The 25452-nt window shown below is 35.4% G+C and overlaps 1 long non-coding RNA gene across 3 annotated transcripts; it reads left to right on the top strand.

The window, feature by feature from the left end:
* Window positions 1-4049: 4049 nt before the first annotated feature.
* On the top strand, window positions 4050-8075 carry LOC18608975 (uncharacterized). 3 transcript variants are annotated; one of them, XR_001926852.2, is made up of 4 exons: window positions 4050-4200; window positions 4571-4636; window positions 5942-7199; window positions 7740-8075. It is a non-coding gene; the product is annotated as an uncharacterized LOC18608975 (long non-coding RNA). The 3 variants fall into 3 exon arrangements; XR_001926853.2 differs by lacking the exon at window positions 4571-4636 and having other exon boundaries at window positions 4086-4200; XR_016024430.1 differs by lacking the exon at window positions 4050-4200 and having other exon boundaries at window positions 4220-4636.
* Window positions 8076-25452: the final 17377 nt, after the last annotated feature.

Below are 25452 nucleotides of genomic sequence, written 5' to 3'. Positions count from 1 at the left end.
TTGCTCTAAAATCAATAGATTTCCAGCTCAATTTCCAGCAACAAAACTCCTCAACTTTGGCAGCACAAAGCTGTCTAATTTTCTGCACAAATTGACAGCAAACAGCTCTAATTTTTCTGCACAAACAACTCCAATTTTTTTGTACAAATTGGCAACAAACAACTCTAATTTTTTTGCACAAACAGCTCTAATTTTTCTGCACAAATTGGTAGTAAACAGCTCTAATTTTTTTGCACAAATTGGTAGCAAACAGCTCCAATTTTTTTACACAAATTGGCAACACTTTGCTGTCCTTCAATGGCAGCAAAACCTCTAAAACTTTCAGCTGCAAATTCACACAATTTCAGCAGCAAAAACCTTGAATTTTCAGCACCAAAATCAGCCATAAAAACCTCAAAAATTCCAGCAATTTACCTCAAAAAAAATCAGCTTTCGTACCTCAAAATTTTCAGCTTTCTTCTTCCTTTAAAAATTACAGCAAAAAGCTCTCGTTTCCTTCCTCAAAGTGCAGCAAAACCATTCTCTTTGCTCTTCCTCTCCCACGGTTCTTTCTCTCTCTTTTTCTCTTCATTTTTTTCTTCCTTTATTTTTCTTCTCTTTTTCTTCTTCACTAACCGACTTAACTTTTCTCTCTTCCTTTTTCTTCTCTCACATGGCCAGCCCCCACCTTCCTTTCTACACTCTTCTCTTTTGTTTTCTTTACTTTTTTGTCTTTCTTTTATTCCTTTGTTCAACCGGCCATTCACTTCACTTGGTTCCAATTTAGTATTCTTCCAATTGACTTTGACTTTTCTTCATTCTCATCAAAACCACATCATTCCCATTCTTAACTCATGTGGTCACTCATGTACATATAAAAATATTATTTGACTCTTCAACATCTTTTCTTCATTATTTTATCATCCATTTTATTTTCATTTTATTTTTATTTCTTTAAAACAATAAAATTTACATATTATGCCTTAACTTCATTTTATTTAACACACCTCCCTCAAATTTTCATATTTTAAAATTAATTCTTTCGACATGTGTAAAAATTTTAATTTCCTTCTATCTTCCTTTTCTTACACGTGTATAATCAAAATATCAAGATCGCATTTCAACACGTCGTCACTATAATATTTAAATATTTACTTATCCGCATTAGCTCGATTTAATAAAATCACGCTGACGCAATTATCGTCGTTTTCCTTCAAAATTCTTCTTTGCTTCATCTCCCCCACTTAAATTAGTCATATTCCATTTTTCATGACTAATTCCGACAACATATAAAATATTAATATTTTGATATTATTTTATTGAATAAAATATTATTTTATTTCAAAATTTTTCACTTGCCTTCTTTGGTCCCGAAACACATCATTACATCTCGGTTTACTTCCGAATAATCCTTTAGCTTACTAATTCCTCTCCAACAAAAATATTATTATTTAATTATTATTTCTGCACACGCGAAGCATTTTATTCTTGAATGTTTCTTTCATCCTTTGTCACTCTTTAGCACGTAAATTCACATCAAACAATCATTTATTTGATCAATAAGGTCTTATTTGTGTCCAACGAGGGTGCGAGATATTACAAAATCAATGAACTATGATCGATGAACCTTAACCTTCACTCATGATTTGAGTATTCTTGGTTTGGGCAGTGGTTTAAAGGGTTCGAAACAACAAACTAGTTTATGGCTTTTTCATTATGGGATAAAGCTTTTAATCAGAAAAGAAGCTTTAGATTGGAAGGAAATCTAGAAAAACCTTAATCGATTAGTGTGAGGGAATGGTTGAAGAGAGGAAAGAAAGAGATGAACATAGTAGTTGGGAGTGATTAAGGTTTTCGTAACACGCGATTAGGCCTATTTATGTGATGGGCATTTTAGTCATTTCAAATATGTTGTTAATGTCGTTTACACATTTATGGCAGACTTTCTATTTCGAATACTAATGGACCCGCATGAAATTGTGGGCAAAATTTAGGAAGTAGCTGTATTTTACCCCCAAATAAATTTTTGAAGTGCCTAAAGTATTTCCATGTAAAAATTTCAAAATTACTTGAATGAGTTTTGAAATTGCTTGAATGAGTGTTTAACTTGTTTGAATAGTTTTTAAACTTGTTTAAATTAGTTTTAAGCCTCTCTTGCACTTGCTTTTAAAAGGTCCAAGTATTTGTCATTAAATTGGGTTTAAAAAGAAGAAATTTTTATGTTTTAAGCTACAAGTATTGATACTTTAGTCAAAAATATCGATATATTTTACATAAAATGCTTTCGAATACTAGGAATGGATACTTGTCTTAAAAGTATAGATACTTGCCTCAAAAGTGTTGATACCTTATGAAAAGTATTGATACTTGATGTTTAGAACTAATCGTTAGACATAAAAATTAAAGGAAAAATGGCTAGTTTCTTTACCAAATCATCTCTAATAGCTCCACAGCTTCTCTGACTATAAAAAGGACTTCTCCAACACCTTTACAAGGTTAGAAGATTTGATAAAAACATCATTTGATCAAGAATCAAATTTTATGAAGAAAAAGAAAGAGAAACCAAGCTAGAGCAAGCAAATCACATTCTTTCAATTAGCTTTTAAACTATTCTTGTGCTACAAATTCTTTGTACTTTCATTCCTGTCATTTATACACATCTTTATATCATTCAAACACGGACAGCCTTGTACTTGCTTAGCAAAGCCCACCTTTTAGAGATATATTTGCTTCAATCTTGTAAAAAAGAAAAAGGTTATACCTTAGCCTTCAAAAGGCAATATTTAAAGGTTATACTTGATTCTCGAAAGAATAAAGGTTATAACTTAGCCTTCAAAAGGTAGTGTTTAAAGGTTGTGCTTAAACTTTAAAAAGGCAATGGTTATGCTTGAACCTTTAAAAGGCATTATATTGAATTTATTTAAAAGTGGATTAAACCCCTTAGCTTGCTAAAGGACAGGATGTAAGCACTAAGGAAGGGTTGAACTTCTATAAACTCCATGTGCATTTTCTCTTTGCTCTTCACTATTTATACTTACGCATTTGCTTTACATTAAACTCCTTGTGCATTTTCTCTTTGCTCTTCACTATTTATACTTGTGCATTTACTTTACTTTACTTTGAAAAGTTTTGAAAATTTATTCTTAACTTGTTTGTTTTTTAATTTACTCTTAGAATTACTTTTAACATACTATGATAGAAAAACAAGTTTGTGAAAATTTGTTTTTAGCTTACCTTCATTAAAAGTTTAATTTGTTGACAAGAATTTTTTTAAAAAAAATCCAATTCATCACCCTCTTGGATATTTCCGCATTATTATTGAACTAATATTCCTAACACTATGTGTGACCTTAAACATGAAATACACTACTCTTGAGCTCAAGTCAACCTTGAAATCAACAAAACCAGTCAAGAACTCAAGGTTGTTGAAGCAACATAATAAGCAGCATAAATAAGAGAGAAAAAAGCAAGAAAAATTTCAAAGAAATAGGATTTTATTCTCAAACTTGATGTGCTTTACAAATGAACATAAAAGGTATTTATAGGTTTGCTAATCCCTTTATTTGACATATTTACAATTTAAATTTAAACTAAATGATTAAAGCATTCAAATTTATAAGTTTGTCGTATCTACATCATTTAAATTTGAAAACTAATAATATCTACCTTTAAAGTTAAAATTACAACAACCTATCTATATTTTTTAAAAAGATGTGCGGACGTTTCTATCTCTTGGTGCTTCGATGGGTTGATCCTCCTGTCTGTTGGGCCAGTCGACTGTCATGTCCAAATTGCTGGTCTGCTTCCCTGCTTGGGCAGCTAGTTTGCCTGGGCTGCTGTCTACTCGACTCATGACAAGTGGGCCAATTTGAATTTGATGGACAACAATTAAAAAGATTTGTTTTATTTTGTTGATTGAAACTTGAAAGCGACGCAAGGGGGAAGCGAGCAGCTGCCTGCAGCCCCGCTTGAACCACAAAGAATGTGGGATTATTGGAGCGAGCTTTCAGGATGTTGGTCTTCCACTTTTATCATGGAAAAGCCCATGGAAAGCCAGGTTCCTAAAGGGGCCGAACCCGAAATCTGGGCTAGTAGTAGGCCTCAAACTCAACATGGACCAACCCCGTGATTGTGAGACTGTGACAAGGAAAGTCTTCTCTGTTCTTGCGGCTTATCGTGTTCGTCCATCAATCCTGATCAAAGGACGCAAGCGTTCTTCAGGTGACAGTAACTGCTTCTTTTTTTTGTTCATTTCCCTTTTAATTTAAATCTTGTTTTACAGTTTTTGCTTTTACCTGGCTAGTTTTGGAACAAGAACTATATTTGTTTTGCAATTTTAGGTGGTTAATCAACAGTTAATTCGGTTAAACAGCTTGGTCTTCAACGTTCAAGCGAACACCCTTTTGTTTTCTATATTAGAATAGCAATTATTTTGGGCATTTAGGCTTGAAATTTTGAAATAATATGGTGCTCAATCCTCAAAGACCCAGGTTGTATTGTTTGGTATTTGATGTACTTTTTATAAAGTAGCCAGGTGTTGGTGTGAATTCCGTGGATTTCACATATAATTTTTTCTAAACGTCTTTTTTAGAACAATAACTCTGGGGATTGGAGGATAACATCAAATTGGTGCAAATATCATCTCTTGACAATCTGAGTGAGTGCTTTCGTATTATATATCATTTCAATCATCATTACTTTTGTGATCAGAAAGTTGGTTGAGTCTTGTTGGACCTATCAATTGGAAGGGTTGGCAATTGATATTGATTTGATGAAAGGACTTTGATAATGTTGATTGTAAGGGAGAAATGAGCTAGGACCCTTTATCACTGCATCTTATGTCTTGCTGCTTGTATTGTTTTGGAGGTTAAAAATCTTTGACTGGTTCATTTAATTCCCAATCTTTATGGGTTCAATGTTTCTTTTCTATCTGTAATAGAAAGGAGCTTGGATACATCTATAGTAGTGAATAAAGCTGGGCTGTAAAAGTGGATTTTAAGAGACCCCAAATTCAATGTCTAGACATTTTGATCAATGTCTACATAGCTTTCTCTAGAAGCTCATTCATAACTGCTTTGTGTCTACAATTTCATATCTAATTAAGGGAAATCTATGGCTTAGATCACGTGTTTGTATGACATCCAACTCCTAGTATGAAGCAAGTACCTTTTAGTGTAACATCTCAGCATTGATAATTCCTTTAACAAATACTTCTAGAATCAGAATTTGCCTTTTCAAGACATGGGAAAGCCAACCTTCTAAAGAACCTTAAGATAACAATGGATTCATCCAGAACTTGTTTGCCTCAGTTACAAGCTGCCTAAGGAGCTTAGCTGTAAAACCTTTCTGATATGTCCTGCACTCTTCTAAATCTTAGCTCTCCAACATGCTTTGGATTTAGAAAAAGTTATCTCAAACAACAAAACAAATCAACAGATAATGTGACAAGCTCTGTTGTCATAGTATAAGATGGCATTTCCAGTAACAGAGGGCTTTGATTTTACCAACAGTGCTTACTTGTCAAAAGACCAGATCTTCTTTAAACCAATTCTCTCGGCTTTCAATTTTTCCAGGATAGAATTGTAGAATTGGTTTTGGACCTTTCCAAGAACATTGAAGCTCCAATACATGGTGCTTTATAATTCAGTTTCTTCAATCTTCAAATAGATTCTGACAGCTGCTGCTGTTTGTCTCACAGCATTTTTGCTGAAGCAAATCTCAAACTTTCTCTTTCTTTCTACTTCTGTTTGTTGTTTATTGCTGAGAGGTACCTCTTGGTCGTTTTCTGTCTAGCAGATTTAATTTTTAAGCATTACATGCTAGCCCCTCACATTTTCAAGCTAGACAAGATTTATTGAAGTGTTTATTTCTTAAATTGTTGATATAGTATCTTCTTTATTGATATTTCTGTTGAAATTTTATTTGAAATGATATTATTTTAAAAGCTTTTTATATGTTTCAGATCTGCATACCAATCTACAGAAATATTAATGGGATAGAACTGGTTATATTTGGAATAAGCCAATCGACCTTTTAACTTGACTCTGTTGCTAATGCTTTAAGCCTTGGAGTTTGGGACTCAGTTGGGGAGCCAGTTAATCTGTGGAACTTTGACTAGAGACCCTAATTGAAGAGGAATAGGGCTATGTCAATCATATCTTTAGCTAACACCAAATACATCCCCGAATATTCAGGATCTTTATCAAAGTGTTTGACGTGTTAATGCCCACTGAGATTTTGTTTTCAGTTTTCCTTTATAGATTGTCCTCTGGAGAAACAGTCTTTGACTGGTTTTAGGGAGGAGAGAAAGGAAGAAGCTTTTGATCAATGGGACTCTTGTCAAGCATGAGAGGCCTGCTGTTGGTAATGTTTATTTAAGGAGTAAATGTTTGGATGCTAGCATGGTGGTTCTGGAGATTCTATTTTTCTGCATGGTCATCATGTTGGAACTCATGCCGTCTGCACTTTAGTAAATTGAGACCCTAATCTGGCATATACCGTGTTGAACATGTTCGCGCTATCATGGTGGATACCCTTTCCCATGAAAATACAGCTCATATTTTGCAGTTTAGGACATCACAGGAAATTCCCTGCTAAGAAGTTTGGTGCTGTGCAATGAAGACCAATCATTGTAACACTGGGGACTAGTTCTAATCTTTTCCTGTTCAATTCCTTGGTCAACTAAAGGTAATAGGAATATAAATTGTAAAAAGTAGATATTGGTGCCCAAATCATCTCTGTGCCCTCATCTCCGTGCCCAAAATTTAAGAAGTTGCCTCCATGTATCCCAACCTACATGCTTAAACCTCTGAACATAGATGGTAAGTTAGTAACCTACTTCATAACTATGAATTTCCTCTAGGCTATACCCAGTTTATCCATTCATTACCATTTGTTTTAGAATTCAATGGAAGTGCTGGGAAACACAGGTATGATATCCATTAACCTGTTCCATGCCAACTTCATTAATGCCTTTGCGAGAATCCTTTTATTGAAATGCTTTGCTCGGTGCAGCCATATCACTACCCAGTGAAATATGTGTTTAATTTCTAACCTGATGCATGTGACTAGAAAATGCTCTGGAATTGCTGTATCATTGCATATAATTGCAGGCTATCCAGCTTTGCTGATTAAGAGGTCACTAGAATGGGCAACAACACTGATCTGCAGTTTTGGTGATGATAGGACATGAATTTTTATGTGGTGACAAAGTTTCACGTGTAAGCTTTTCTCAAGCAGCCTTTTCTATTTTTTGATTGTAATTCTTAGCTCTATATTGATGTCACTTTATGAAAAACCGTATTTGACAAGAAATGGAAAAGGTTAAGATAAAGTTAATGACCCCACGGTTTCTAACATGAACACCTGGAGCCAGTATGTATCATATTTAGCACTTCAATAATTCTAATTTGTCAAATATTATTTGTCCTACTTGCAGTGCATTAAATAGTCTCATTTTTTGAAGTGAGATGGTCCATTTGAGTTAGCTTACTGGAGGTATACCACCGTGGTCAATAATGAGAAAGTTAGGTTGAGAGATGGGAACTGCCCTTAACCTTTTGCTATTAGAAATTAGGACCCATCAGGCGGGCACATTCCACTTACAGAATATCCTCGTCAATGAATTTGATCACTCAGTTACTTGTTGAATGTAATGATTTTGATGTGGGAGGCTGATGTCTTCTTCTCTTGCTTGGTGTCACTCACTTTTTTTTTTTTCACTGAACAACAATGATTGAAACTACCATTTGCTCCTGCAGATTGCGAGCAGATTGGCGGACCCATGGCAATACTAGCATTTCAAAAGGCTCTGTTGATCGATTCTTCATCATATATAGCCAGAATTACCAATTGCTGCAAGTGCTTTCTGCGCCAGCCATGGTGCCTATTTGGTCGTCAACTGTGACATGTGTAAAAGGAAAAGGTTTCCTCTTTTTCCACTGTCGAACAAGAGCCACGTGTTGTGGCCAACATTGTCTGCACGTTCCAAAATCATTTCCTTTTCACGGGTTATACAGGAACGGCATGCTGTGTTTATCTGGCTTTCCAACCATTTAGGGCAATTTTATGAATTCATGTTTTTTTACACATTCAAATGCTTATGTCCCATGATGGATGCGAATATATACCTTGAAAAAAAAGAGTCACGTAGTCTTCAGATGCGTATCACGATTTACACATGAAGAGCTGAAAATGATATAACTGTTACGTGGGGATCTTCAGGGTTATGAAAGAATGATAGTCATTTGGAAACTAGTGTTCTGAGGAGAGGGGAACAGGGGGTAGCTGATGGTTCTTGCAGTTTAACTAACGAACTGGTTCTAGTCCTTGTTTGGGATTTAGGGTTGAAAACATAGTCAGAGAGCACAGACGTAATTCCATGTGCATGTCTGAACTTGCGTTAAGGTACAGGAAGGAAGTGTCTGGTAAAACCCAATGGCATGGATCAAGTTTCAATCCGAGAGTTGCGCTTTACTTTTGCATTATTTGGATAAGCCAAAAAAATGGTAATGATTGGTGCAGGCTATTGCGGTGTGAGTCATCCAAAAAGAGGAGCCACATTTAGGTTGAGAGTGGCTTGCGGCGCTTAGGTTTCCATATGCCTGCCTGGCTGCCTGCCTTACCGCCCTTTTGGTTTTAGATTGATGTCCTACACTAAAGCAAATGCAAATTCTTTAATCTTGATATGCTGGTGCAAATGTTTTTTAAGCTTCAAGGATTTCCAGCTATTAGGCTTAAAGAGAATAAGGTTGGCCAATTCCCACCAATCTATCACGTGGAGGCATCGCTATCATAGACAAATTAATGGGAACGTTGGTCCACCATGGAAATGTTCTGTGGACAAAGATCAACATTAATTAATATATATATATGCATAAACCCAACCCCAACCCACCCCCAACTGATCTAAGCTGATGGGAAGTTTTTAACACTTTAATCCTCACCTCACATCACAATCCAATACCTCTGGGATGGGCTGTTCCCACGTGCACTAGACCTGGGCGGCAGCCGGCATCCTGACATGGCTTGCAAAAACAAAACACAATTATAGTAGCAATAAACATGCTTAAACCTCGAAAATGGTTGGGTTAGATTAAAGAGAAAGGCTTAATAATGGGGATGCTATGCTTCTTTATGGAACTTTAAAAGGCTTTATTCTCCCCCCTGTTGACGACAGCAACTCGTCATTAGCTCATTGCTTTGGACAATGGTGGGTGCAATGGCAATTCCGTAATCTCTGACGCCTGGGTTTGTTTCTTTATGTAATATGCCATTCGCCAGGTTCCTGAGAATGACCCAAGTCTGTTTAATTATTCCGCTTTGGTGTGACATTGCACTTTGTCATCCCCTTTTGCTTTCAAAACTGGCTTCTTTCTCACCTTAATTTTAGTCAAACCTTGAGTAGTTTAAAATCCAAACAGAAGAAAATCCTAGTTTCAAAGCTTCAAGGTTGGATTGAGGTTAGAAGACTCAAAAACCTGAAGAATTAATGCAATGAACTAATAATACCCCTGTCCTAAATACACTACTACTTGTCTTTTCTTTTGGCCAGCCACTTGGAAAACAATCAATTCTCACTCACACAATCACGTTCGTTTTTTCCTTTCCTTTACGTAGCATTATGTCATCCCTGCTGTCTGCCCCAATGCTATTGCCACCATGCCAAACCTCCAACTCGTAGGTACTCGAGTTAGTAGATGGAAACTTGAAATAATTAAAAAGGGACAGCTGTAGTCAGCTAAAATAATTCCTGGGGGTTTAGCTTTTTAAATTAATAGACTAAAAGGGATGAAAATCCGTTTATTATGTGAACCTGTTGATTGGCTGTTTCAAAAGAGACGGCCGGCAGTGGCCTAACTCCGAGAGACAATTTCCATTCTATATCTTTGTCTAACATGTACACCAAATTTGAACTGGACTAATCATGTTTTTTGCACTTATTTCTTTTCTCCATTACTATTGTTATCATTATTATATTATAATGAAGGGTCTTTGTCATTATAACCATTTATTTGTTTTTTGGTAAGACAAGCCTGGGAAGCATCAGCGGACTACATGCTTCTGCCATTATTTTATCTCAAAGTTTTGACAGTGAGTTACGAGCACAGAACCCTATATTTAAATGTCTAAAACCCCATAAATTTTGTTATAATAAAATGAGGTGATCAGTTTGATGAACCATCCTTAATTTCTTATATCCTTTGGTCAATAAAAACAACATTGTACCTTCCGCCTAACCAATGCACACCATAAATTATGACCTCCCCGTCTGTTGATGCAAACATGACCCAATTTTCTTCTTCTTCCTTTCTTTTTTTTAATAAGTATCATTAATAAATCTAATTTTATTTTAATTAGTAAGTTTTAAGTGGAAACTGTCTGGCACATTGCTGTGTGCACATTTTCATGACAAAGAATAATAAAAATTCTAAGAAAAATTATTGTATCTGGTTGGTTTGCAGCTTGTGGGGTTTCCATGTACGTTGGGATCTTAGAATTTGTAGAAAGAAATCAAAACTTGAACGGCGGAGTGAAATGGTCAGATCATTTCATTTAGTGTTTGACAGCAATTTTGCATTTTTAGCTTTTCTACAACTGCATGTTACCTCATATACACTTGAGCATTTAGCTCATTAATTAGTATAAAATATCTTACTTAAAAAATAAAATTTGAATCTCTTTTTCTAAAACAAAAAAAAAAAACTGCCCCATAAAATTTCATTTTCTTACCCAAAAATCTTATTTGTTTTGAGTACCAATGATGGTGAAATATAACCAGTGTTTTTTCTTTTGGTTTCAATGGTCAACTTTGGTTAAATTTCTCATTTTTCCTGGAATTAAATTAATACCAATATATATATATATATATATATATATCAATACATTAATTATTCTTTTCAAGTAAATTCACCCATAATCTTCAAAGTTTAAGACAAATTATTTTGATTTTTAGAGTTTTAAAAATAATTTATTAGTTTTTCACTTTTAACATTATAACAAAACAGTATTTCATTAAATTTAATGTTAAACGTCAATTGAGGTCGTGTTTTTGACACTTGTTAAGACATATGAAACACTTGACATGTAAAACATTTAGTTATGTAAAATGTTTTTATTTTAATTTTTTTAAAAAAATCTATTTTCTTTTTTTAAAAAAGAAAATATTAATTGATATAAAAATAAATAATGATTTTTATGTTATAATTTAAATTAATTTTTATAAAATTGAATAATCTAAAAAAATATTTAATTACTACTAATACATTACTTGTAAGTGATTAAACACTAATTTCATTGTTAAAATTTAAATTAATTTTACCAAAAAAATTCTCATATTTTTTTCCCTCTTTTTTCCTTTTATCTTTTCTTTCCCTTCAGTCTCGCTAACAAGGAGGGTTGAATATGATCCCCAACGTTGTTATTGGAAACTAGAGTCGAGGCAACTCCTTGCTTAGTCGAATACGGCACGAGGGGCCAAATCGAGCTCCTCTCCGATCTAGCGTGAGGGGCTAGAATTGGGGGTTGATCTGGCCCCCTTCGATCTTTCTCTCTTTACTCTCTCTCCCTGTTTTCTTTCTCTAAAAGTTCCTCTTCTCTTATCAAAATGTTTTATCAAAAAAATTAATATTTTTATTATTTAGATAAATTAAGAAAAATATTTTCTATTATTTAGATGAGACAATTTTTTTAATCCTCAAAGAGAAGGGGTTTTCGAAAATAACATTTTTTTTTAATTTTAATTGTTTTTAGCTAAAAGAAAAGATTTTTGGACAAAATTTCTCTTAATGAAACTTCCTCATATTCAAGCACACATGTTGATTAAAATGTTGTTACATGTTATATTGAAAAATAAAATTGTTACATGCTATGTTTTATTTATATAAATACAAAAAATATAACAAATAAAATAATCCCAAAAGCTAATCATCCAAATTTGATAATTTTTAATAATATCTTTTTATCCAAATCCATTTCATCCCAATAATAACTTTAACGTTGAATAACTTTTCAATACATCTTTTTCCATGCCAAAGTCCTTTTTAATTTTAAACTTTATCTCTACTGTGAAGGTATTTAACTCCAAGAGTTTATATCTTAATGAAATACAAAAATAGAAACCAAGTTATACGTAATATTTAAAAAATATTGTTATTACACGTCATGTTCAAAAAATATTGTTACACGTCATATTTAAGATGTTTAACTCCAAGAGTTTATGTTCTAGTGAAACACAAAGGAGCAAGTTACACACCATATTTAAAAAATGTTGTTGTTACATGCATATTTAAAAAAATTTTGCTACACTCTATCTTGAAAAAATTGTTATTTCATGCAAACATGTACAAAAATATGTTGTTACACTCCATGTTTGCATGAAACAACTCTAGAAAGTGTTCTAGTTTATAGATTTCATTTCACTTATAACTTCAACCCATCAACTTTTGGGTTTAGTGAATATAAACCAATTGTTGATTTTTCAAGAAAATTTTACAAAAGAATAAGAACTCTGAAAATTTTCAAAAAAAGAAAAAGCTGAACAGAGTAAGGGATTAACAAAAGGAAACACTTTCTCTCACCTTCATTCAAATTTTTTAAAATATATGTATATAACTACAAAATATCAAAAACTACTAATCTATAGATGTAGCCTCGAAAAACAAAAAGTCCCAAAATGTTGGTGGAGCACACAACTAAAAACTTAGTTTAATGTGCTCTACAACAATTAAAAATAATAGAAAAAAAAAACAAAACAACATTGTAAGCCTAAGCAGAAGATGTTACATATCAAAGCTTTAGCAACAGATGTTGCACGCCAAGGCCAAAACTTCAACACCAAATATTATACACCAAGGTCAAAGCTTCAACACCTAATATTACACGCCAAAGCTTCCTTTTTCCTACTAATGTTACACATCAATGCATGAATCATTTTATTACACACCAAGGCATGTTCAATCAGACTTGAATTACTAAAAAACTCAACACCAATAAACCCAAGAACATATTGTTACTCGCCATGCCATGCTCTTTAGTTTGTACATCGACGATGATATCATGAGATAGTGAGAGATAGATATAGAAAGGGTTTTGTGAATGTAAACTAATAAACTTAAGAAAATGTTGTTACCTTCCATATCATGCTTTTTGGTTTGTAGATCGATGACAATATGGCGAGAGATAGATAGAAAGAGATGGTGATGGTGGTAAAATTAAAAAGAGTCGGATGACGAGAAAGAAAAATGAGGAGCACAGCAGACGGATGGCAGAAAAGAGAAATTGAGAGCATTAAATTTGTTTGAAATGGCTTTAAGAGCATTTTTGTCAAGTCATGGTAAAAGTTGAGTAAAAGCAGTTAACTTTATATTGAAGGTTATTTTTGAAATGGACTTATCAAGTTGGTTTTTTCTCACAATTTGCTCTATGTGTTGGTATATGCCCTTAAGCCAATTGGATTGGTCAAGATATATATATATATATATATATATATATATATATATTGTCATTTAATGCATATTTAATCACATAATTATATGTGATAGAGGTTTTCCTTCATGTTAGTGTAACAATAAGGAGTTATTAAGTACTAATTGGATGAAGCCCATGGAATATAAAGGCCTTGCAAGGGAATTGTAAAATTGTTACAATTATGAGATCACTATGCATCAAAGCCATATTCCTAAAATTGTTCCTGGTCATTGTATTGTCAAGACAGGGCATTGACAATGCTCAAAGACTGGTACATGTTAAGCCTCATTACTTGGGAAGTAAGCAATTGATCTCATAGATTGAAGTCTATGGGATACTTGGGGATAATGTGTAAGTGCTTGTTAAAGAACAAGTTCACTGAACATGACCCACTATGAGAACTCCATTTGGTATTTCACTCAAGTGTCTATGGAAAATGTTCTCATGTGATAGTCGTGTAACTATTCGTTAGACTTAAGACATTAGGTCATCTTGTATGGGGAATGACATACTTTGATTTCACCCTTACGGGTTTGGAGGCGACTAAATGCCTAAACAAGGTGTTTTTGAGTATGCCATGAAGCATGAGAAGGTAAATGAGTGGTTAAGAGAGAATTCATCACCCCAAGTGATATGAGGGGATGTATCTCACTTGTTCTTAATTCTTGATTAACTTGTATAAAGTCTTTGGGCAAAGCATGATGAATTTGAGGAAAGATAGTTTTTTAAATTCATAAAGTTAGTCATGAATTATGGGAACTAATATGGAATGTTATAAGTAGACACTGAGCCATGCTTAATGACATATCCGAGATGTTTGATGAAAGGACCGTATTGCACTGAGAAGCTTATGACTGAAGAGCTTTGTCAAATTCTTTAATTGACTCTATAATATTTGGGTGGTCATGATTGTCGTAACGTGCGGGTTCGGGAACCCGACCGCCAGAAGCGAGGTGAAAACTCTAAAAAAAACTAAAAATTAGGTTAAAATTAGGAGTCGCCACCAATCTTTTTTACTAGGTGCGATTGGTCACCTATTGACTTGATTCTAATCGATGAAGCCTTAAATTAATTTTAAGCCCACCGAAAAGAACCTTCAACTGGTCTACGATTTTTTAGATCTAGGCTCGAGAGTACGGTTACGCCTGGGGAAGGATTAGCACCCCTGAGACGCCCGTTCCATGAATGGTACCATTTTTAGATTATCCTATTAGGCTTTAATTTTTAATTTCACTATATTTCTTTAGTTATTATTCTCTTATTTTATCTCCTATTTAACCTAAAATGGAATGCAAATGTGAGGCAAGATGAAATGCATGGCGTGGGATAAAAATATGTCGGACGAATAACCTTTTATCGAAGATATTCTCCCGGATCTACCCATTATGCTGGTGGGATTCGGGGTATTCTCTCACCTAGGGAATTATCCGAGAAATTCACCTTCGTAAATTCGATGAATAATTCCCATCATTGGAGTCATCGTACGTTTTCTTTTAAAATAATATTTTCGTGCATAATGAGCCTAATTCAGGCAAAAGCCTTTTATTAAAGATGTTTCTCGAGCCCTCCTATCATGCTGGTGGGACCCGAGGATATTTTTTCACTTAGGAAACTATCCGAGAAATACCCGCCTTCGAAAATCCTCGAAAAGCCCCATCATCGGGGCTTAAACTCGAAAACATAAATATTTATATACAATGATATGCATGATACAACATATATATATATATATATATATGCTAGGCTAATGCAATTATCTATATATTTTTTTGTCATTTTTTATTATTTAATTATTATTTTTATTTTATTTTTTTATCATGTTTTTTATTTTATGTCTAATTATTATTTTTTTGTACCTTACATTTTTTTTATTCTAAATTTCTCCTATACTTTCCTTTTATAATTAGATAAATTATTTATGATTCCGTGTTATTTTTAGTGAACAAGAATTTTATTATTTTTTACTATTTTTTTATTTTTATATTATTTATTATTTTTTTATATTTTGATTATTATATTATTATTATTTTTTTTTGTAAGCAATCTTTTATTCAAATCTAATGCCTAAAATTTTACATCTATGTTTATATTGAATTCTATTTTGTTCTTTCCACTTTTTATCTTATTTTTTCTTACTTAACATTTTTATTAATCTATAGTTTGTACCATTAAATATTTAATGTTTAATTTCTAAACTACTTATTTATTTGGAATTTCCTTATTGATGATTTATACTATTTGTCTATTTATTTAATGTCATGGATATTAACATTTCATAAATTTAAATATATACATATTTGAATCATTGTTATTATCATTTTATTTTTTATTTATTCTTTGATTTTTTTGTCTATTTATTATTTTTATTACTATTACTATTATTATTATTTTGAAGATTTTGTGTTGTGATTTTTTTATTTTTTATAAAAAATTTCAGGATCTCAAAATCGAGACCCTTCCATCGTACTGGTGGAGCCTTAATTCAAATTCCGAAATAGGGAATATGGGTCCGGGATTGCGACTTCTCGCGTCCCGACCGATCATCCCATCCTCGGTATTAATTATTTTATTTATATTAATAATTCTTTATCTTTTCATTTTCATTCTCTCTTCATTTATATCCCTCTCCATTTTATATAAAGCTATCTATTTCAATTAATTTGATATCCACATGTTTTATTCTATTACATTTTTATTTTCCTAACTCATTTTCATTCCTATAAATTCACATAATTATATATATTGATTCATTTTTTCTATTTTCCATTTTGGCATATATATTGTTAAACATTTTATTTTCATCCTTATCTATTTTCATATTCTCCTATTTCAATGATTTTCTTTCTTAATATTCCTCATATTCATATTTATATCATTTTGTTATCATTAACATAACCTAGATTTAAGAAAAATTCCTAAAATAAAATGAACCAATACAAATGCTTAATAGATTAAAGGTTTAAAATAAACTTACCCAAAGCTTAAACCCAATCAAGCCCAAAGAAAACCGGTCCAGCAAAAGCCTGTTAACCCAATTCAAAACTTAGCTCTCTATTCCTTGAAACGGCGTTGTTTTGGTGTGGTTCCCCCTTAGCTGAAACGACGTCGTTTAGTCCTTTCTTAACCCAGCCGAACCCTAACTATAAAACTCTTCTTTTCTTTCTTTTCTTCCTATTTCTTCCCCTCACTTTCTCTCTTTAGCTTCCAGACTCTCTCCCTTCTCTCTACCAAATCGCCAGCCAGCCTCTCTCCTCTCTTTGCTTTGCCAGCTTCCACCCAAACCAGACCTCCCTTTGTCGACGTTCTCTTACAATTGGTCAGCTCTCCCTTGCGTCGGTGGCTTTCTCTCACCTTATCTAACGCCGCTCGGCCTAGTATTTCCCTTGCGCCGATAGCTACCCGAGCCTTACTTTTCACCCGATCGGCAACCACCACCCAAAAACTACCGATCTGCTCTAAATATCTCTCTCTATCGATCACCCAAAAACCCAAACTTTGTCCTCCAAACGACGGCACTAAAACCCCCAAAATTTACCAAAACCTTCTAAAAAAAACTATTCGTAAAAACAAGCTCCAATTTCTCAACCTAGCTCTTCTCCCTTTTCACTCTTTGTATATATCTATTTTGCATTTTTTCTGTTGATTTGTGGTTGTTTTCTTGGCTATTAGAAGAGTAGAGAAAGAAACTTTTTTTTTATGGTATTCGACTGCTAGGGTCTAGGTTTTTTGCTGTTTTTTGCTAAGGATCTTTTTTTTTTACTGCTATAGTGCCCCCTCCCCTTTATACCCGGTTCCTGGGCTCTAGAGGGGGCACACTCCACTACCTTGCCAGATGTGAGTTTTTCGCATCTGGCACTGTAGTGGTGGTAGTACGAGTACTGGCAGGGGCGTTCACGCCCTGCCAGTACTCCTTTTTTAAAAAAAAAAATTATTTATATATTTATTCATTTTTTGTTTCTCATTTTGTTATAATTTTAGTGTCTACAGTTGCCCCTCTTTGCACATTTCAAAAATCCGAAATAGTGCAAAGACGTAGACACTGTATTTGACTAAATTTTTTAATTCTCCTACCAAGTTTTTTTTTTTTGTTTTTAATGAGATTCCTCAAAGCTGAGGCAACGAAACTTTTAAAAATGAATTCCTCAAAACTGAGGCAATATGACTTTTAAAAATGAACTCCTCAAAGTTGAGGCAACGAAACTTTTAAAATGAACTCTTTAAAACTGAGGCAACGAGACTTTAAAAATGAACTCCTCAAAACTGAGGCAGCGAGACTTTAAAAATGAACTCCTCAAAATTGAGACAACTAAAATTTTTTAAAAATGAACTCTTCAAAGTTGAGGCAACGTACCTTTAAAAATGAATTCCTCAAAACTGAGGCAACGAAAGCTTTTTTCCTTTTTTGAAATAGTGAAAAATAATCAACTCCTCATCTGAGGTTCTATGATTTTAAAGATGAATTTCCCTCTTTTTTCAATTGTTTTAAAATTTTGAACATGGCAATTCATCTTCATCAATTTCCTTTTTTGGGTGTTTTAGAGCCTTCTCTTTGATTAATGGGGGATGAACCGATCACGCTTTCGATCTCTCGTCTTCCCCAATTCATTGCTCACAACTGTTTTCTTCCTCTATCATATGCATGGTCCAATCATTCTTCACATTTTTACTGTGCTCCATTCTATTGCTATTTCCATTTCTTTCTCTCTTTTCTTAGTCTTTTCTCTTTCTTTTTTACATTACCAGACTCCATTTCATTCCCGGTCAATTACGATCCTTTTTCAAAATATTGCAAACATTTCTTACTTTATCATGCTCTTTATTAAGTATCATTCCAATTTTATGACAAATGCAATGCAATGTACTCATATCTCCTCTCTTGGCAAAATGGAAATGATGACATTGTTGGGAGCAAAAAGGCTACTTTTCATTAGAAAAAAAGAGAAGTTTCTACAATCAAGCATAATGTCAAGGAACAGGAGAAAACCAAATAATACAAAAGGGATACAGTTCTTTCTTAATGACTGTTTCGATAGATATTGACAATAGTCTCAAAATTTTGTCCCGAAATAGGCACATTTGTCAGCTCCCTTGTCTTTTGTATGAACATCTCGGATCATGATCTTTACCCTTTCTATGTTAAGCTTTTGTAGTACTTGGACCTCCTTCGTGTCTAGACCGTCCTTTCGGGTTTTCGCCCTAAACACATATCCCAGATTCAAGCCGCTTTTTCAGGTTTTCAATATGAAAATTTTCTATTTTCTCTTTTTTTTTCTTTTTTTTTATGCAAAATATTTCTTGATAGCATCGGCATTCACCGGGTTGGAAAACTCCCTTCCGTCCATCTCCGCCAAAATTAGTGCTCTTCTTGAAAAAGCTTTCTTCACCACAAATTGTCCTTCCTAATTTGGTGTCCATTTCCCGCGACGATCCTGCTAGGTCAGGAGAATTCTTTTCAATACTAACTCTCATTTTCGGAACTTTCGAAGATGTGCCTTCTTGCCATATGCCCTCATCATTCTCTTTTGATATAACTGCCCATGGCAAAGTGCCGCTAACCTTTTTTCTTCTATGAGATTCAATTGCTCATAACGAGCGTTAACCCATTTGGCTTCTTCCAACTGTACTTCTTTAAGGACCCGAAGGGAAGGGATTTCTACTTCAATTGGTAAAACTGCTTCCATCCCATACACCAAAAAGAACGGTGTAGCTCCCGTGGAAGTTCGGACTGTTGTGCGATAAGCATGCAAAGCAAAGGGTAACTTCTCATGCCAATCTTTGTATACATCTATCATCTTTTCAATTATCCTTTTGATGTTCTTGTTGACTGCTTCTACCGCTCCATTCATCTTTGGGCGATAAGGCATTGAATTGTGATGCTTGATCTTGAACTTGGCACAAACCTCTTTCATCATTGAACCATTGAGGTTACTAGCGTTATTTGTGATGATCCTTTTCGGGAGACCATAGCGGCATATTATTTCTTTTTGGATGAACTTACATACCACTTTCTAGATCACATTGACATAAGATGTTGCTTCTACCCACTTAGTGAAGTAGTCAATTGCCACCAGAATAAACCAATGCCCATTTGATGCCTTCGGGGTTATTAACCCAATCACATCCATGCCCTACATTGAGAATGGCCATGGTGATGTCAATACATGCAGTGAATTAGCAGGAGTGTGGATTCTGTCTGCGTATATCTGTCACTTGTGACACTTTTGAGTAAAATCTATACAATCTGTTTCCAACGTGAGCCAGTAATACCTTGCTCTTATGACCTGTCTTGCCAACATATGCCCACTTGCATGTGCCCCACAAATTCCTTCGTGAACTTCCTCAACTATTCTCCGAGCTTCGGCTGAATCCACACACCTCAAAAGCACTTTATCCCTACTTCTCTTGTATAAGATGTCCCCATCCAAGAAGAAATTCATTGCCAACCTTCTAATGGTTTTCTTATCATTTTCTAAACTTTGTTCTAGATACTGTTGGAACTTGAGATAATGCACAATATCATGGTACCACGGTTTCCTGTCTACTTCTTCCTCTACACTAGAGCAGTGCGCAAGGCACTCTCGAAGATTAATCATGATGGGTTGAATCTTGACATCGGTACCAACTTTGAACATAGTTGTCAGCGTGGCTAATGCATTAGCCATTTGGTTCTCCTCTCGAAGAAAATGGGTGAAGCGAATCTTATCAAAATTTTCAATCAGTTTTGAAACATACTTATGATACCGGACTAACTTCGAGTCGCGTGTCTCCCATTCTCCTTGCAATTGATAAATGACCAAAGCAAAATCCCCGTACACTTCCAAAACGTGAATTTTCCTCTCAATTGCTGCCTGAAGACCCATGACACAAGCTTCATATTCGGCCACATTATTGGTACAATAGAAGTTGAGTTTAGCTATGACGGGATAATGATTTCCTTCTGGTGACACTAACACGACCCTTATGCCATGCCCCAAGGCATTTGAAGCTCCGTCGAAAAACATCTTCCAATTCTCTTTCTCCTCTGATTCCTCCTCATTTGTTTGGCATATTGACATCAAGTCCTCATCCAGAAACTCAAACTTCATGGGTTCATAATCCTCCTCCACCCTTTCCGCTAGAAAATCAACGATTGCACTTCCTTTGATAGATTTTTGGGACACATATACAATATCATATTCAGACAACAACACTTGCCATCTTGCCACTCTACCTGATAAGGATGGTTTCTCGAAGATGTATTTAATAGGATCCAACTTCGCAATGAGCCAAGTGGTATGATATAGCATGTACTGCCTGAGTCGATACGCCGTCCATGCTAAAGCACAACACATCTTTTTCAACGAGGAATACTTGGACTCGTACTCAATGAACTTTTTACTCAAGTAGTAAACTGCTCTTTCTTTCTTACCAGTTTCATCATGCTGTCCCAACACGCATCCCATGGATCTTTCATTTACTGTCAGGTACAAGAGGAGGGTTCTCCCAACCACAAATGGTACCAATACTGGTGGACTCAACAGATATTCTTTAACCTTGTCAAAAGCAACTTGGCACTCCTCGTTCCATGCCCCAAGATTGTGTTTGCGAAAGAGCTTGAAGATCGGGTCACATTTAAGTGTGAGTTGTGATATGAACCGGACTATATAATTCAACCTTCCCAAGAATCCTCTGACTTCTTTCTGCATTTTGGGAGGAGGCAAATCACGGATTGCTTGAACCTTATCTGGGTCAACTTCTATTCCTTTTTCACTGATGACGAAATCGAGTAACTTTCTTGAAGTGACTCCAAAAGTACACTTTATCGGGTTTAATCTAAGTTGAAACTTCCGTAACCTCTTAAATAACCTTTCAAGATTGATCGCATGATCCTCTGTTTTGTGAGCTTTTACAATCATATCATCCACATACACCTCAACCTCTCTGTGCATCATATCATGGAAGAGAGTCACCATGGCCCGCTAATAAGTTGTCTCGGTATTCTTCAAACCAAATGGCATTACCTTATAACAAAAGGTCCCCCACATAGTTATGAAGGTAGTTTTTTCTCTATCCTCTGGTGCCATCTTATTTTGGTTATACCTTGAAAAGCCATCCATAAAGGAAAACATGGAATGACGGGCAGTATTGTCAACAATGGTGTTGATGTGGGGCAGAGGGAAATTATCTTTTAGGATAGCTCTATTCAAATCTCGATAGTCCACACACATTCTCACTTTCCCATCTTTCTTAGGAATTGGGACAATATTTGCAACCCATTCAAGGTACTTAGCTACTTCCAAGAATCTTGCATCAAGCTGCTTCTTCACCTCTTCCTTAATTTTCAAAAGCATTTCAGGTTTCATTCTTCTCAACTTTTGCTTAATTGGTTTGCATTCGGGCTTCAAAGGCAGTTTATGGGCTACAATGTTTGTATTGAGTCCTGGCATATCTTGATAGGACCATGCAAACACATTTACATACTCATGGAGTAACTTTATTAGTTTTTCTTTTTCACTAAGCACCAACGTCGTACCAATTCTAACTTCTTTCTTATTTTCTTCATTTCCCAAATTAATTGTTTCAAGTGTCTCTTGATGTGGGACAATTTGTCTCCCCTCCTGTTCTACTAGTCTTCACAAGTCCGGAGTTAAATCATAATCCTCCACGTTTTCTGTATCGTCAAGCTCATTGACACTTATACCTTTTTCAAAATTAACCTCAAAACCACTGTCATTATCATCTTCGCATTCATTATTTGGAATCCTGAAAGGTAAAGGAAATTGAAATATGTAGAGCTATTGTATAGATAAATAGTTAAAATAAAGGGATGAGATGACAAGAATGAAAATGGTGAATCATGAGAGAAGATATGAAAAATGCACTACGCATGTCAATTTATTAGAATGATAAATGATAAAAAGCCCAATACATAAAATTTCCAATGCTCTTGGCCATAAGCACGGATGTTTAGTTTGCATTACTTTGAAATTGAATCACAAGTGACTAATAAGCTCATGGTGGTCCAGCTGCTCAACTTCAACTTTCGTGGCCCGAGGTATGTAGTAGGAATCCCATCCATATTTTTTGGCTGCTCTTTGCCTTCCTCCGTTGCGCATATTGATAAATCAGAAATGGCTTCCCCTAATACTGACACTGATTCTCGACTTCCAACGGCGAGTGATTCAGGAAAGATGCAGCCTCCAAATTGAAATGTCTCGTAGAGATGAGGATATGTCATTCCATGGTTTTCCAACTCATGCCCCTTAAAGTGAGCCAACCTTTCCCTTCTTCTTTCGGCTATCATTTCTCCTCTTTCCTTTTTAGTCGGCTTATACCTCAGGCTAAACCTTTCTTCAGTTTTGGTAGCACGTATGGGCCTTCTAATGCCTTGCAATTCTCTTCCCAATCCTGCTCCTGCTCGGTATCCTTTCCCTACTATCTGACTGACAGCCATCTGGGTGATTTGGGAAAGCTTCGGAGTGGGTGGTGCGATTCTTTCTCCAATGTATGTGGTGTTAACGAACTCGAAGGATCGGAAGGAACATTCAGGTACTTCTTCTGTCGCTTCCACGTAAAGAGTATCCGCTAGCTTGCTTACGAGTAAGTCCTCTTCCCCGTTAACATATACAATTTTTCCATCCACGATGAACTTAACCTTTTGGTGAAGCGATAAAGGTATGGCCCCATCCATGTGGATCCAAGGTCTTTCCAACAAATAATTGTATGAAGTAGCGATATCCATAACTTGGAATTCAATGGTAAAGGTGCACGGGCCGATTTCTATTGGTATCTCAATATTCCCTACTACTTCTCTCCTTGTCCCATCAAAAGCTCTCACAATCATCTAGCTTTTTCTCATGTAAGACATGTCAATGGGTAAGCAAGCCAAGGTTCTCATGGGCATCACGTTTAAGGACGATTCGTTATCAAGTAGCACTTTTACGATGGTACAGCCTTTACACTTGGTAGTGATATGCAAGGCTTTGTAGTTTCCCCTACCTCTAGAAGGGATTTCTTCATCGCTAAAGGATATTATGTTACCCAATGAAATATTCCCAATGATGTAATCCAAATTTTCAATTGAAATGTCGTGATCCACATATGCTTGGTTTAGAATCCTCATCAAAGAGTTCCTATGTGGTTCTGAGCTGAAGAGCAAAGATAATAGTGAAATACGAGCAGGCAACCTGTTCAATTGCTCGACCACATTGTACTCACTATATTTAATGAACTTGAAGAACTCGGCAGCTTCTTTTTTCGTCACCGGTCCATTTGAGCCATTTGTCGATTCTTGAGGTTGCACCTTTTCTTCTCTCGGACTTTACTCTTTTTTCTTTCCCTTTTCATTCCTAAGATTTTTCAATGTTTTTGGTGAATAGCAACGTCCGCTACGGGTAATCCTTCCAACACTAGTTATATTTGCAGCATCATCTTAAGATTCAGCTATCCATTTCCTCGCTTTTGAAACTTGTACATTACAATTGTAGTTCCATGAGACAACTTTGTCATCTTTGTATGGGAAAGGTTTAGGGACTTCGATGGTCATTTTGGCATGGGTTCTATCTTCCACAGACTCTCTTCTTGCTTCATAAAAAATGGTTAAATGTTTTATCTTCATTGGGTGAGTGGACTCCTTGGATATCATGTTTACTGCTGGCTCTGAAGCTTTCACATAAAACTCAATCCTTGATTCGTCCATCATTCTTTGCACTTCCTTTCGAAAAGAACTACAATCCTGGATTAAATGCCCCACACATCCTTTGTGATACAAGCAATATGGTCTTTGGATATCTACCGAGTCATTCACATCAGAATATTTCGGCCAAACCTCGAGCATATTGGCCTTTACCAAGGCTTCAAATACTTTATCCATGGGGGTTTCCACTTCTCGAATGTTCCTTTTAACATACACCTCCTTTTCGATTGCATTTACCCCTGCCCCAACATGGTTTGGCAGTGGGTTGTTGTTAACATTCTGTTCCAGCTTTTTTTCAAAGTTCAGGATTCCTGCCTTGATCAACCCTTACACGTTATGCTTGAATGCTATGCAATTCTCGATCGAGTGACCTTCGATTCCATAATGATAATCACAGTGGGTGAAAATGTCATACCATCTCGAGAATGGAGGTTTTAATGACTCTATGTATAAAGGTACCACCAGATGGTTTGTAACTAACTGAGTGAAGAGTTCAGCATATGAGATTGGGATTGGGTCAAATTGCACTTTTTCTTGCTTGTTTCGCCATCCTTTTGATTCACCGACAGTATGGTTGTTTGAAGGTGTTGTTTGTTGTGTGATTGAAGCTGTAATAGGTGTGGAAGTAGGTGGGTGAATATTTGTGGGGTAAGGTGTCCGTTGGATGAGAGTATATGGGTACAAGTTAGGAAAGGCATTTGGCATGGGTGGGTATAGGTATGGGCTTTGTGAAGTGTTGTTCACAGCTGGGTAATAGGGGTATGGTGGGTATGGCTGGTAAGGGTTGTATATTCTTCCTTGGTGTTGTCCTAAAGTGATGGCTTGGGTTTCTCCCTATTTCTTCTTAAAAGTTCCTCATTTCTTCGTGTTTGTCGTATCACCTCCTTCTATCTTCCCTTACTTAATGGCAGTTTCTATCATTTCTCCTGAAATCACCATATCAGCAAAGTTTTTCGTGTCACTACCAACCAATCGTTCATAGTAAGGGGCTCACAAGGTGTTAACGAACATTATAGTGGTCTCTTTCTCAGTTAATGGTGGCTGAACTTGAGAGGCCACATTCCTCCATCTTTGAGCATATTCGTTGAAGCTTTCAGTGGGTTTCTTCTCCATGTTTTGTAAAGAAAGGTGATCCGGAGCCATATCTGTGACATGCTTATACTGAGCTACAAAAGCCCGAGCAAGGTCTTTCCACGTGTGGATTCGATTGCGATCCAGTTGGACGTACCACTTTGCTGTAGCACCAGTGAGGCTATCTTGGAAGCAATGTATCAAGAGCTTGTCATCATGGGCATATGCAGCCATCCTTCTACAATACATGGTGATGTGTG

The sequence above is a fragment of the Theobroma cacao genome, chromosome 2, assembly GCF_053813885.1.
Source record: "Theobroma cacao isolate CCN51 chromosome 2, ASM5381388v1, whole genome shotgun sequence".
NCBI lineage: Eukaryota > Viridiplantae > Streptophyta > Magnoliopsida > Malvales > Malvaceae > Theobroma > Theobroma cacao.
The sequence above is the reverse complement of the archived record's forward strand: the minus strand, read 5'-3'. Positions and strand labels throughout refer to the sequence as shown.